Raw genomic sequence first — 11,517 nt, 5'->3', positions numbered from 1 at the left:
AAATGAGTGAAAAAACAACAAGCCCTTCTTTTGCTTTGTAAAAAGATTTGACGAAGAAATTACAGTGCTCTATAAGTGTTGTTTGATTCCATTCTGTTCCCGGTCAACCAAGGCTCGTCTTTTCGTAAACACAAAGACACGTCATCAAACTTACCACGAACGCTCAAGTTGTTGGGCAAATACAATGTAAGTGTAGTGGAGTGGTTTTCACGTAACACTTCTTTAAAGTTTACATGGATTTTCCATGATGTGCAAAATGAAATTTTGCATATGCTTGCACTAGATGTGCAACGCAAAGGTATTTGCAACGTCAAAAAGGACAAATGGTTTAGTTTAATAGCAGACAAGACAAGTGACGTTTCAAACAAAGAGCAGCTTAGCCTCTATATACGTCATGTTGGTGACGATTATAACATGTACGAGCATTGCATTGGTCTGGTCGGATGTAGTTGGATTCTGCATCCCTTGTCATCAGCCATCTTATCTTGCGGCATTTCCCTTTATGGCTGTCGAGTACAGGGCTCGAAACAAAATAAATAGTGTTCAAGCACACTCCAAGTCTAAACATCCGTCGATGCTTTATATTCAGGGTTACGATCGGTCTTGACTCAAAAATAAGGACAACTAGGAAACGAAAGAAGAATACTCCTTTAAACAGTGCACAATAGGAGAAGGCAATCAATGTTTCTAAAAGTTTTTAAGAGATACCATATTTTCTTGAATAGAAACCGCGACTACTACTTTTTATTTTTGAACGTTTTGTGCAGCTTCTATTCGAAGGCGGCTTCTAAAGTACCAGTAGTGTTGATTAGGTGACAATAAAATTCTGCGTTCTCTTTTGACAAAAAGGTTTTATTCTATTACTATCCGACACTACTGTAATGTGACTACTGCTGCTGTTTTTTGCATGTGTAAGCTCTCAATGACAGCCTTTATATTACACTGAAGCGATTTCATCATTGTCTTCTGCAGCTTCTATGCGAAGGCAGCTTCTATTGATTTTTTTAATCAAATCGTGTGGTTTCTATTCGAGGGCGGTTTCTATTCAAGAAAATAGGGGTACCAAAAACAAGACACTCTTTGCATGTTCTTAAATTTGGTATCTCTTACAAATTGGAATACAGTCGAATCAGGTTAATTGCATTCTGGATAATCGCATAATCCGTTTTATCTCATAAAGAGCGCAAATCCCAAATCATAGTCTATCATTTGTAAAGATAATACTTATTATCGGTTTATCGCAGAGCGGTTTATTGCATAATCCGCTTAAATGAATAAAAATAGAGGTGATTTATTCAATTATTCAAAAGTTTTTAAAAGGTAAAATTGAAAACAACTTACACTGGGAGTGCTTTGTGACATGTACTGCGCTTTGTTACGAAGCAGTCAAACAGACAATGCTGAACTTAAGCATTAACACGTGGCTGTCAATACACAGACATTAACATTCGCACTGTTTCAGTTTCATTTAAGCGTTGCAGTACACAGTTTGCAAGACACTGATTTCGAAATGACTGAAGCAGGAACAAGCAAGCGGAAAGTTTTATCGTTATCTCACAAAATTCTTGTCATTGGCGAACTTGACAAGAAAGCATCTCAAAGTGCAGTTGCCAAAACGTTTGGGATCTTGCAGTCGCAAGTTTCACGAATTTTAAAATGAAAAGAAAAACTTTTGTCAGCACATCGTAGCAACGTAAACCCCTTGAGTGAAAGGGCAAGAAAGCGTACTCATGAAGATCTAGAGGACGCTTTATTAAAATGGTGTAAGCAAGCTAAAAGTGCACGGTTTTCTTATCAGTGGCCCAATGTTACGTGAAAAAGCAAAAAACTTGAGAAAAATAATGGACGTAGATTATGATCCATCAATGAGCTGGATTACTCGCTGGTGAGATTGCAATTTAATCGTTTTTAAGCGTAAGCATGTTGAGAAACAAGAGCACAATTCTGAAGCCACTGAAAATTGGATAACATCTGTGTGGCCAAAATTACAAGACCGTTACTCTGCCTCAGAAATTTACAACTGTGATGAGACAGGGCTTTACTTTCGTGCACTACCACAGGGAACCTTGTGCTTTAAAAATGAAATACTCTCGGGCAGCAAGCACTCAAAAGAACGCCTTACAGTCTTACTGCAAATATGGACGGTTCAGACAAGCTACGGCCATTTGTCATTGGAAAATCTGCAAACCTACGCTGCTTTAGGGGAAGAAAGAAACTCTCGGTAACTTATAAATTGAATGGTAATTCGTGGATGACTGCAACATTCTTTCAAGAATAGTTGAAATGCTTTGAAGTTTGCATGCAAAAAAATAAAAAGGTTGTTTACTGTTAGAGAATTGTTCTGCCCAAAAAGTTAAAGATAATGGTTTGAAGTGTATAGAACTTGTGTATTTGCTACCAAACACTACTTCCTCTCTTCAACCACTTGACTAGGGGATCATTAAAATCTTCAAACACCATTGCCGCCGTCGAATGTTACAGAAGCTTTTGCTAACAATTGATGCAGATGAAAACATCATGGCAGCAAAAGTAGTTTGTATTAGATTTCTATTTCTGTATTAGATGCTGTAAACTTGTAAAGTGTAAACTTTATGAGTGCTGCTTGGAACGATGTTTCTGCAGAAACAATTCAAAGCTGTTTCTTGTGTGGTCTAACACCCGACATACCTGATGAGCCCTTTCCTAGATTTCCATCGATTGAAGTTCCATCTGAATTAGCACTGGATGCATACACACAATACCTAAATCTTGATGATGGTGTTGAAGTAGCAGGGGTTCAAGATGATGTCGTAATATATAAAGAAGTTTTACGAAACAAACAAGTTGAAAAAGACGACATCAACGAAAACAGTTCTGCTGACGCAATCGCTGCGACTACACCAAAAAATGAAAAAGTTCTGCATGCACTTGATACAATTCGCAGACGAATACAGTTTGAAAGGGTGGACATGGCCACAGTTGTTCGTTTAGAAACACAAATGCAAGAAAGCATGTATTTTTCTATTAAATAATAAATGTTAGAGTGTTTTGCATATTTGAATGAATGGATGATCGCAATACACAATAAATGTTAGTGTTTTGCGTGTTGACGTTTTTACACATGACCAGCTTCGCAAGTCGAGTAAGACAGTAAACGTGGACTTTACACTTTCGCATAAACGCATAATTCGTTTAATCGCATAAAAAGGCTTGGCAAATTGACTATGCAGTTAACCGGATTTGAGTGTACTATAGGTGACCAAATAGTCAAAATATGTATCTATGCCCTAAAAATAAGAAAAAAAATTAGGACATTTCTTAGAAATAAAGCCAAAATATTTTTAAGACACATACCTTTAAAATAAGGATAAATCTTAGAATTAAGGACGGTATGGCAACCCTGTTTATGTCCATTATGCTGGGCATCATCTCAGCCTGACAGTGCAAGAAACTATTAAACTTTGCAGTGAAGGAACAAGTTGCAATAAGTGTGCTGAAAGCTGCTGTCAATTTTATTATCCTATCACCCAAACGACTTCAAACTGCACAGTGATCTTGCATTTTCAAACAAACTTTTTCCTTTGTGCCCAACGAATTAGGTGTTCAGCTTTCCTGCTATAGAGTAATTTCTTCACCAATATGAAAACCTTTTATACTGGATGGAGTCGCCGTTTGACAGCAATAAACTTGACACCATGCCAAGAGGCTCTGCAAGATCACAACTGGGCTCACTGGAAACATTTTTGATATATTTCAGGTTGAGAGTGCTTCACAAACTTCTGCTGATTGTCAACTCCTTCCCTATTCATGTACAAGAGAATAGTCTTTCATTGGGATATTGCAAGAACCCAATGAATCCATTAGTATATGTGTTGACAACCAACAGCAAAAATATGGAGATTGCCCAAGATATTTACAAAGCAGTTATCCAAAAAGTTGTGGATATAGAAATTGTGCTTCCCAGCATACCACGTCGAGGAGGTCGTCGTTCTGACCGAACCTTGCCAAAAAAATGAAGAGAAAGAAACATAGAAAACTATTACAAAGGCCTGTACAGCAAAGATTTTAGAGAATGTGCAACATCTTTTTTAAAGTGCTTTTGCTCTGAAGATTTGAGCATTTTTGGAACAAATTTTCCTCAGCAACAGAACGATAAGAAAAAGGCGCTAGTGCTTGCCTCAAGCTTAGCCTACAACCTGACTACCTATGTGAATGTGCACTGGATAAGTCAAAGTTGGCCGAATATTTTGATTTTATTAGCCTATTTTATGAGGGCTATGAAAACATTTTTTAAATTAAAGTTATTTAGACAAACAAGCAACGCCAAACCTATGTCTGCGCTAAGCTATTTAAAGTTAAAAACAGGAAGAAAACAAAAAAGACAACAAAAAAAGAAGCATATCTTGTTTTACCGCCAACGATTTTCAAAAGTCGGCGCCCAACATTACAAACCTGCCAATAATTAAAGGACATTCCTTTGTTTGTTAGTCAAAGCTGTGCTATTGTCTGGTTGATATTATGCTAATCAGCATCGTCTGTTATTATTGTTACAGGATTCAGCCTATTCAAGTCAAAATGACAAAACAATGAAGGTATTTTTATCACATTTTGTGCAGCTCGGCCTTTTTCATTTTATAAATATATTTAAAATTATCAATGGCGATAATAGAATGCCAACAAAAAACAAGTCAACAAAAACAAGTCAACAAAAAACAAGACTGTGTTGCAACACAAGAACACCCCCGTCTAGATCCGCCACTGCACTGTAACACATGCCTTCCAGAAATGCAGCAATTGAAATGCACTTGATGGTAGTAATAATTTGATGTGGTAAAGGCAAAATTTTTTAGGTAATTAAAAGGTATTTTTAGAGTAATTTGTTGTTTAGGTCCACCTGTATACTAGACAGGATATTTTTAGCAAACATCTGACATCAATTTTAACACATGCTGAAATAAAATAAACAAATGTTGTTGACACATGATCATTTCCTATCAACAATGGAAAGTTCTTCTAGTGTCATTTTTTCTTTCCTTTTAAAACAATTATGCCATATGTTGATCGGGACAAAAAAGGACACAACTTACGAAAAGTAAAAATCGACTTGCGAAATTTCTGTGAAGTGTAATGTCAAAATTGACTCTGGCACGATAGTAGCGAACAAATGCACACAGAAAACTAAGAGGTCCTCTGGATGGCACATTTTCTATGATAAAGATTTTTTTCAAATTTCCTTAATATATCCATGTAATTTCCTTTTTTTGGTTCAGCTGTTTACAACTACTTAACTTATTCAGTAAGTTGTATTTTTAATCGTTGCAATACAAAACACCTTTGTTAGGTTACATTGATTACATTAATATCTCTACTACGTTGTCATGTAAAGACATTGCATTTTCCCTTTAAAACCAAAGACAAAGTACATCACCATATATATGTTAAAAATGCTAACACTTTATTTTCAGAAAATTATTCTTCCTAGTATAAGTTTTTGAAAGTTAGTTTTCCACAACTCGTTTTGCCAAATACCGATGCAAATTTTCGAAAATATTTCGTTTGTGCAAATCAGTTAACAAAATATACGTCCTTCTTCATGTTGTTTTAATAGTATATTGCACACCAGTAAGCCGTTTACGTGCTGCAACCATAAAAAGGTAATGCTCAATGGCGAACTTTTATATTTGCAAAAGAGGCTAGCCTACTTATTTGTACTTTGTTATCTTTATTTTTATGCACAACCTAAAAATTGGTTATACTGTAGTATCCTCTACTGTCGGCTGGCTTTGTACTGGCGACATTATTCCGCAAGTTGCCATATTGAAAATTACACAAGTACTTTATTAATTGTTGAAGGCTTTTATAACTTGCACAGCACCATTCAAAATGATTTAACAATGGACATTAAGTATCAAGCAATTGCTACTTAAGTAAACTTTGTCCCTACGATGACCAGCAAGCATCATACTCAATGAAACACGATACCCCTGGTAACCAACAACTCTTGTCGATTTGCATGGGGTCTTATACTTTTGGTATTTTAACAGGGAAGGCAAGTAGTGCAATGAGCTAAGCTAAAAATGATTAAGTATTATGAAAAAGGCGCATATATTTTTAGCCCACTAACCTATACACTATATGGGTGGTGATATGAAAGCAAATAAACCAACAGTAAAACAAACTTGGTAAAATATATGTTTTATAGAAAAAATTTTTATTTTTAGAAGTACCATGCATAGGAAGAAATGGGGAGGGTTTCTGTTTTATTACTTCTGCCCCAAAATCATTTTATTAATGAATGTAATTTTCCAATAAAGCACTTAAAGCAGTGATTACATTTTCAAATGGGCTAATTGTGTAAAGTTTTTTTTAGAAGTTTGAGCGTATTTCATTCGTTTGAATTTCATCTTGCTAAATAAATTTCATTGTGACGTCACAATTTATTTTATGCTAGTAGCCTACAAATTTATGTTGGGGGGAGGGCATTTTAAAATGTTTGAGATTTACAAGTACAATAATAAATATGAAGAAATACCAGAAATGATGTGTGTGGATTTGCAATGCTGTCACTAGACTGGTAAACCGTAACAGGTTGGCTACTAGAAAAGTAGATTTTGTTTCAAAAGAGGTTAGGTACCCATGCTGTAGGTAAACTACTGAATCAAGCTTATTTTTCACTGAATAGAAACGTTCTCAGCTAAACCAAATCAAGCATATTTTCAATGTATAGAAAAAGTTTGTGAATAATTTCGTTGATATAAAAAACAGTCGATCTTATGGTGAACGTGTCAGTATGAAAACGTCCGTAGCTAAACTAAATTAAGCTTATTTGTCACTGAATAGAAGAAGTCCATAAAAAATTTCGTTCAAATGGTATGGTTCGAGTAGCCAGTCTACGGAACTACCTAATGCCCGAATGTTACCAAAAAATTGCTATTTTAATATTAATTTCTATATTCTAACTATATACGAAATTTCAATTATCTATGTGAACTATTTGTTTAGTTCCATCACAACAAACTCACCCACTTCGGAAAAACCTGATCTCTAAATATAAAATGAAATTTCGATATCCACTGCAAAAACTACAATATCTGGTGAAATAAAAAGGTTAGAGAGCCTTTGTTTCGCACGTATTAATTCTTCCTGAAATTTGTTTTTTAATTTTCGCGAGCTATCTTTTCTGTAAATTTCTTGTTTGACTATTTTTTTCTGTTTAGATCTGATTTTTTGCTGGAGCCAGTGTAGGATAAAGATCAACTATGGGAAAATGCATTATTAACGATAACAAATTAACCTTACCTGATGTCTATGGAAAAGCAGGCAACGATACCGAATACGTTAAAAATATATTTGTATACGCATTTAAATCACAGATACATATTAAAATTTCATTACTATTAATTTATATTAATATTTAATTTACCTCCCTGGCCTTATTTACTTTTGCATTGACAAATAATTGAAACGATATGCCCTTGTCGGGATGACGATCTTTCCCATTTAGAATAAATCATTGTTGCCGGTACGGAAACAGGCAGAAAAAGTATGCTCCTCTAGTCAGCTTGCACGTACCGTTATTTTAAATTATTTCCAATCAAATTTAGCCTAGATATCATTATATTGTTTGGTTTATTTGTTATATCCTACAACTTCCTGTCATAGCGATCGTTTTGGCGTTTACTACGCATTTTAGACCGAATCTGCAACCACTGCATGATAGAAACATTTGTTAAGTTTGCCTGACATTTTCCGGTGATGTTTGACGAAAAATTTTGCAGAATAAGGCTGAACTTATTAATATAAAACCGTTCGAAAATTTATACTGAAAGTATCTGATGTTTAGCCTTAACAAACCTACCAATCAGAAAACGGAAAACTCAACACGAGTAAGTGTTAAACGTATGAAGCTGAAAAAATTTTGGGCGCCCTTTTTATTTTTTACGGTTTTATCCTAAAACCATCCCATGGACGCTTTATAACAAAACAACTGATTTAAGCCTATTTCAACAACCTTCCATGGACGATTAAGCAAAAATCGTCGATTTTCAACCGTCCACGGACGATCCGCGGATTGCGTCGTGTCCAGCTTTTACCCGGTGCCCTAATTAAGCTTACTCCAAAACAGTCCATTAACTTTTTCCAATACCCACTATATAAGCCTAATACGAAAACGTCGGTTTTGCGTAAAACCCTCCACAGACGCTTACGCAAAAATCGTCCATTTTCAACTGTACATGGACGATCCGCGGATTGCGTCATATCCAGCTTTTACCTGGTGCGAAAATTTTTGTTTTCGTACGTTGGCTCTATTGATGAAAAACTAAGTAGGCCTGCACTGCAAAAAGTTGGAATAACTTGAAAATTGTTTGGCTCAATGACGCAGTTTATGCGTCAAAATATATTATGCGTGATGAAATTCTGCATGTAAGTTTTAAGCTTATATCAATTCTATAAACTTTGTTGGTGTACGTTGAGAATAACTTGTTTTTTGGGTTTGAATCAGCAAGATAGAGTGATTTTTCGTAATTGGCTACCCGCCCTAGCCTAACAGATGGACTTCATAGTGAACATTTTAGTATGAAAAAGTCCTTGTCTAGACTAAATCATGTCTTTTTGTTACTAAATAGAAATAGCCTGTAAACAATTTCGTTGACTTAATAGCCTAAGTGATGGACTTCAAAGCGAAGGTTTCAGTCAGAAAATCGGTGGCTAGATTAAATAATTTTTTTGGTCACTGAACAGAGATAGTCCCTAAACAAATTCGTTAATATAATAAGCGATATGAACAGAAACGTTCGTAAGTGTTTTTCATCTTTCAAGGCAATGTTAAAATAATTAATTCTCCATAATTTTTCTTCTTTAATTTTTAAGTGCGACGAATCCGGTTTTCCGTTGCAAACAAATCCACGGTAAGGTTGTTGTAGATACGTCATTCAAGAGATGTTACCACTTGAACGGCAACAACAAGACTCAAGTTACTGCTGTGATTTGTATTGGTGCAAATGGATCAGTCTTTCCACCATTTAGGCTATGTTATTTCCAGGAAAGTCTGTCAAGCCAGCAGTCACATGACCTGCCGTCAGGGTCAGCTGAGTATGGCACTGAAATTGGGTGGGTGACGAAACATGCATTTTGCTACTGGTTATACTGTATAATGTATATCGTTTTTGTTATGTAATGAAGAAAGCATAGTCCTGTTCGTTCTTCCATCTCACACGTCTCACTTGTTACAACCTTTAGACAAATGTTAGCCTACTTTGCACCCTACAAATGAAAATGGAAAGCTGCATGCAATGATTTTCGTCACGCTTTTCGAACCCCATTGGATAAGTATAAATTTGGTAGGGTCTCCAAAACCACCTTTAAAGACGTGTTCAGCTCGCTTGGTAACAAAATCTTTTCAAGCGTGTGGCCTGCAGACGAAAATGTTACAGATTACAAAAAAATGCTATACTTTCAACAATTGTGTCTTCGCCAAACGAGCATGGCAAAGTTATTTTTGCAAACAGCTCAGAGGATAGTCATGAAGTCAACACTCAAACGAATGTTGTTTTTTTTACTTAAGCTGGAGAAAATTCTAAATCGACAGATGTGTCGCAAATTTTTTCTTCTTTTGCAAAAATGCCATATCCTGCTTCTACATGTACTACCAATACTATAATCTCGCCGTCGTTTGAAGGAAACCACGTCTTTTTGCAAAAAGGTGGACCCTTCGTTCCATTTATGAATCCTTTACCTCCGACGACACTGCCTCACACTGTTTTAATCTCTTTGGAGCAAATAAATTCGATTCTTTTATTGAAAGTTTGGCAAAGATTTCGGCGTTTTTAATTTTTAGCATGAAAAAGAAGTTTCATTTAGTTTTCTCTTGAGCAGGTTAGATTGTTCCTTTCTGGTCGGAAAGTCACGTAACTCTGGCCAATGTCACGCTGGCAGGAGACTTCTAAATGCATACAACCAGAGACGTTTCTATTGTACTATTAAATAATTTGCGGCGTTCTGCTGAAAGATTGGCAAAGATGTCGGCGTTTTTTATTGTTTAATATGAAAGCAAGTTTTATCTAGTTTACCACTGATCCCGCTTTTTTGTGGCCGAAAAGTCTCCTGATTTCGGCCTGATGCCCCACCACACCAGCCCCGGTGACTGAATTAGTCTTTCTACAAGTTTCGATTATCACACATATTTTATTTTGGTTTTTTAATTTTTGCAATAGGTTTTTACCCAAAGTTACACTGTTCTCTTCACCATGTCCACTGAACATGAGCGAACTAAACTGTTCTTAGTTCCTTGCTCAAGGGCATTACAGTACAAAGGTAGACTATGGTGCCACTGCGTATCGAACACGGATCAAGTCATATTTATTGTGAGGTCAGCGCTCGAACAACTCGACTAACGAGCGGACAACGTTTTTCCAATCGTGTTCGCTAACAATATCCAATTATTTGTACACAACCAGATCTTGTCAGTTTCCTCTTAAATATCAGTAAGTTAACTTTACAAACAGAAAACTAACAATTTCGACGGTGAAATTTTATGGTGAACGTCTCAGTATGAAAAAGTCCGTAGCTAAACTAATCATGCTTATTTGTCGTTGTATCTTAGAAAAAGTCTATAAAACATTTCGTTGATATAATAACCGGTGGACTTTGTAATGAACGTCATAGCCTCTGGTCAATGACCAGAACAAATTCTTTTGTGTATTTACCAAAGTGGTAATTCCGTAAAAGTCCGTCAGTAGTAAATGAAATGAAGTTTCTGCACCATTTTCGGAGGTTTCTTTCGCGTGAGTTTGTTATTATTCTTTTATATACCCGGTCGAAGTTTAATATCGGAAAACATAGATTTTTTTGAAAACAAACATGTTCTACAGCAAGGCTTCCCAAACTTTTTTGCTCGCGACCCCTTTCAAACTTCTGAAGTTTTCCGCGACCCTTCACGTTTAAATTGATTAGCAGTGCGAAATACATATTAGTCATTAGTGACATTTATTTAGATGCAAAGACTGAATTCAAGCAACCAGTACTCAAAGCCTACTTACTACTTTACACATATGTAGGCTACCGGAAACAGAAAAGCACACACATTTATTCAGTGTGATTGGTGTGACTGCTTTCTGCTACAAAGCCAGTCCAGCCGTGGCTCAATATCTGTTAATGCTGGTCTCAAGGCGGTTTCAATGTTGATTAGGCTGGAACGATATTTTGTTTTGATTGTATTTTGTATTTCATGTAAAATTGGTATACGCTCTGCGACCCCTGAAGTTCGTTACGCAACCCCTTGCGTGGTCGCGACCCCCAGTTTGGGAAGCCCTGTTCTACACTACTCTCTTGAATTTTGTTGGTTAAAAAAATTAAGCACATCAGGCTAAATATTTAAATCGACTTATTGAAGGTCACTAGAGCTTCTAGTAATCTAGTCCAAAAGACTGACAAAACGAACTTTTAAGAATGTGTTATGTTTCGATCTAAAAACTGAATGTTGTAGGGGTATTCCCTAACATAAAAACTCGATCCCATGCCCAATTCTTGTTCCAAACT

The sequence above is a fragment of the Clavelina lepadiformis genome, chromosome 1, assembly GCF_947623445.1.
Source record: "Clavelina lepadiformis chromosome 1, kaClaLepa1.1, whole genome shotgun sequence".
Lineage (NCBI taxonomy): Eukaryota > Metazoa > Chordata > Ascidiacea > Aplousobranchia > Clavelinidae > Clavelina > Clavelina lepadiformis.
Note: the sequence above shows the minus strand (reverse complement) of the source record.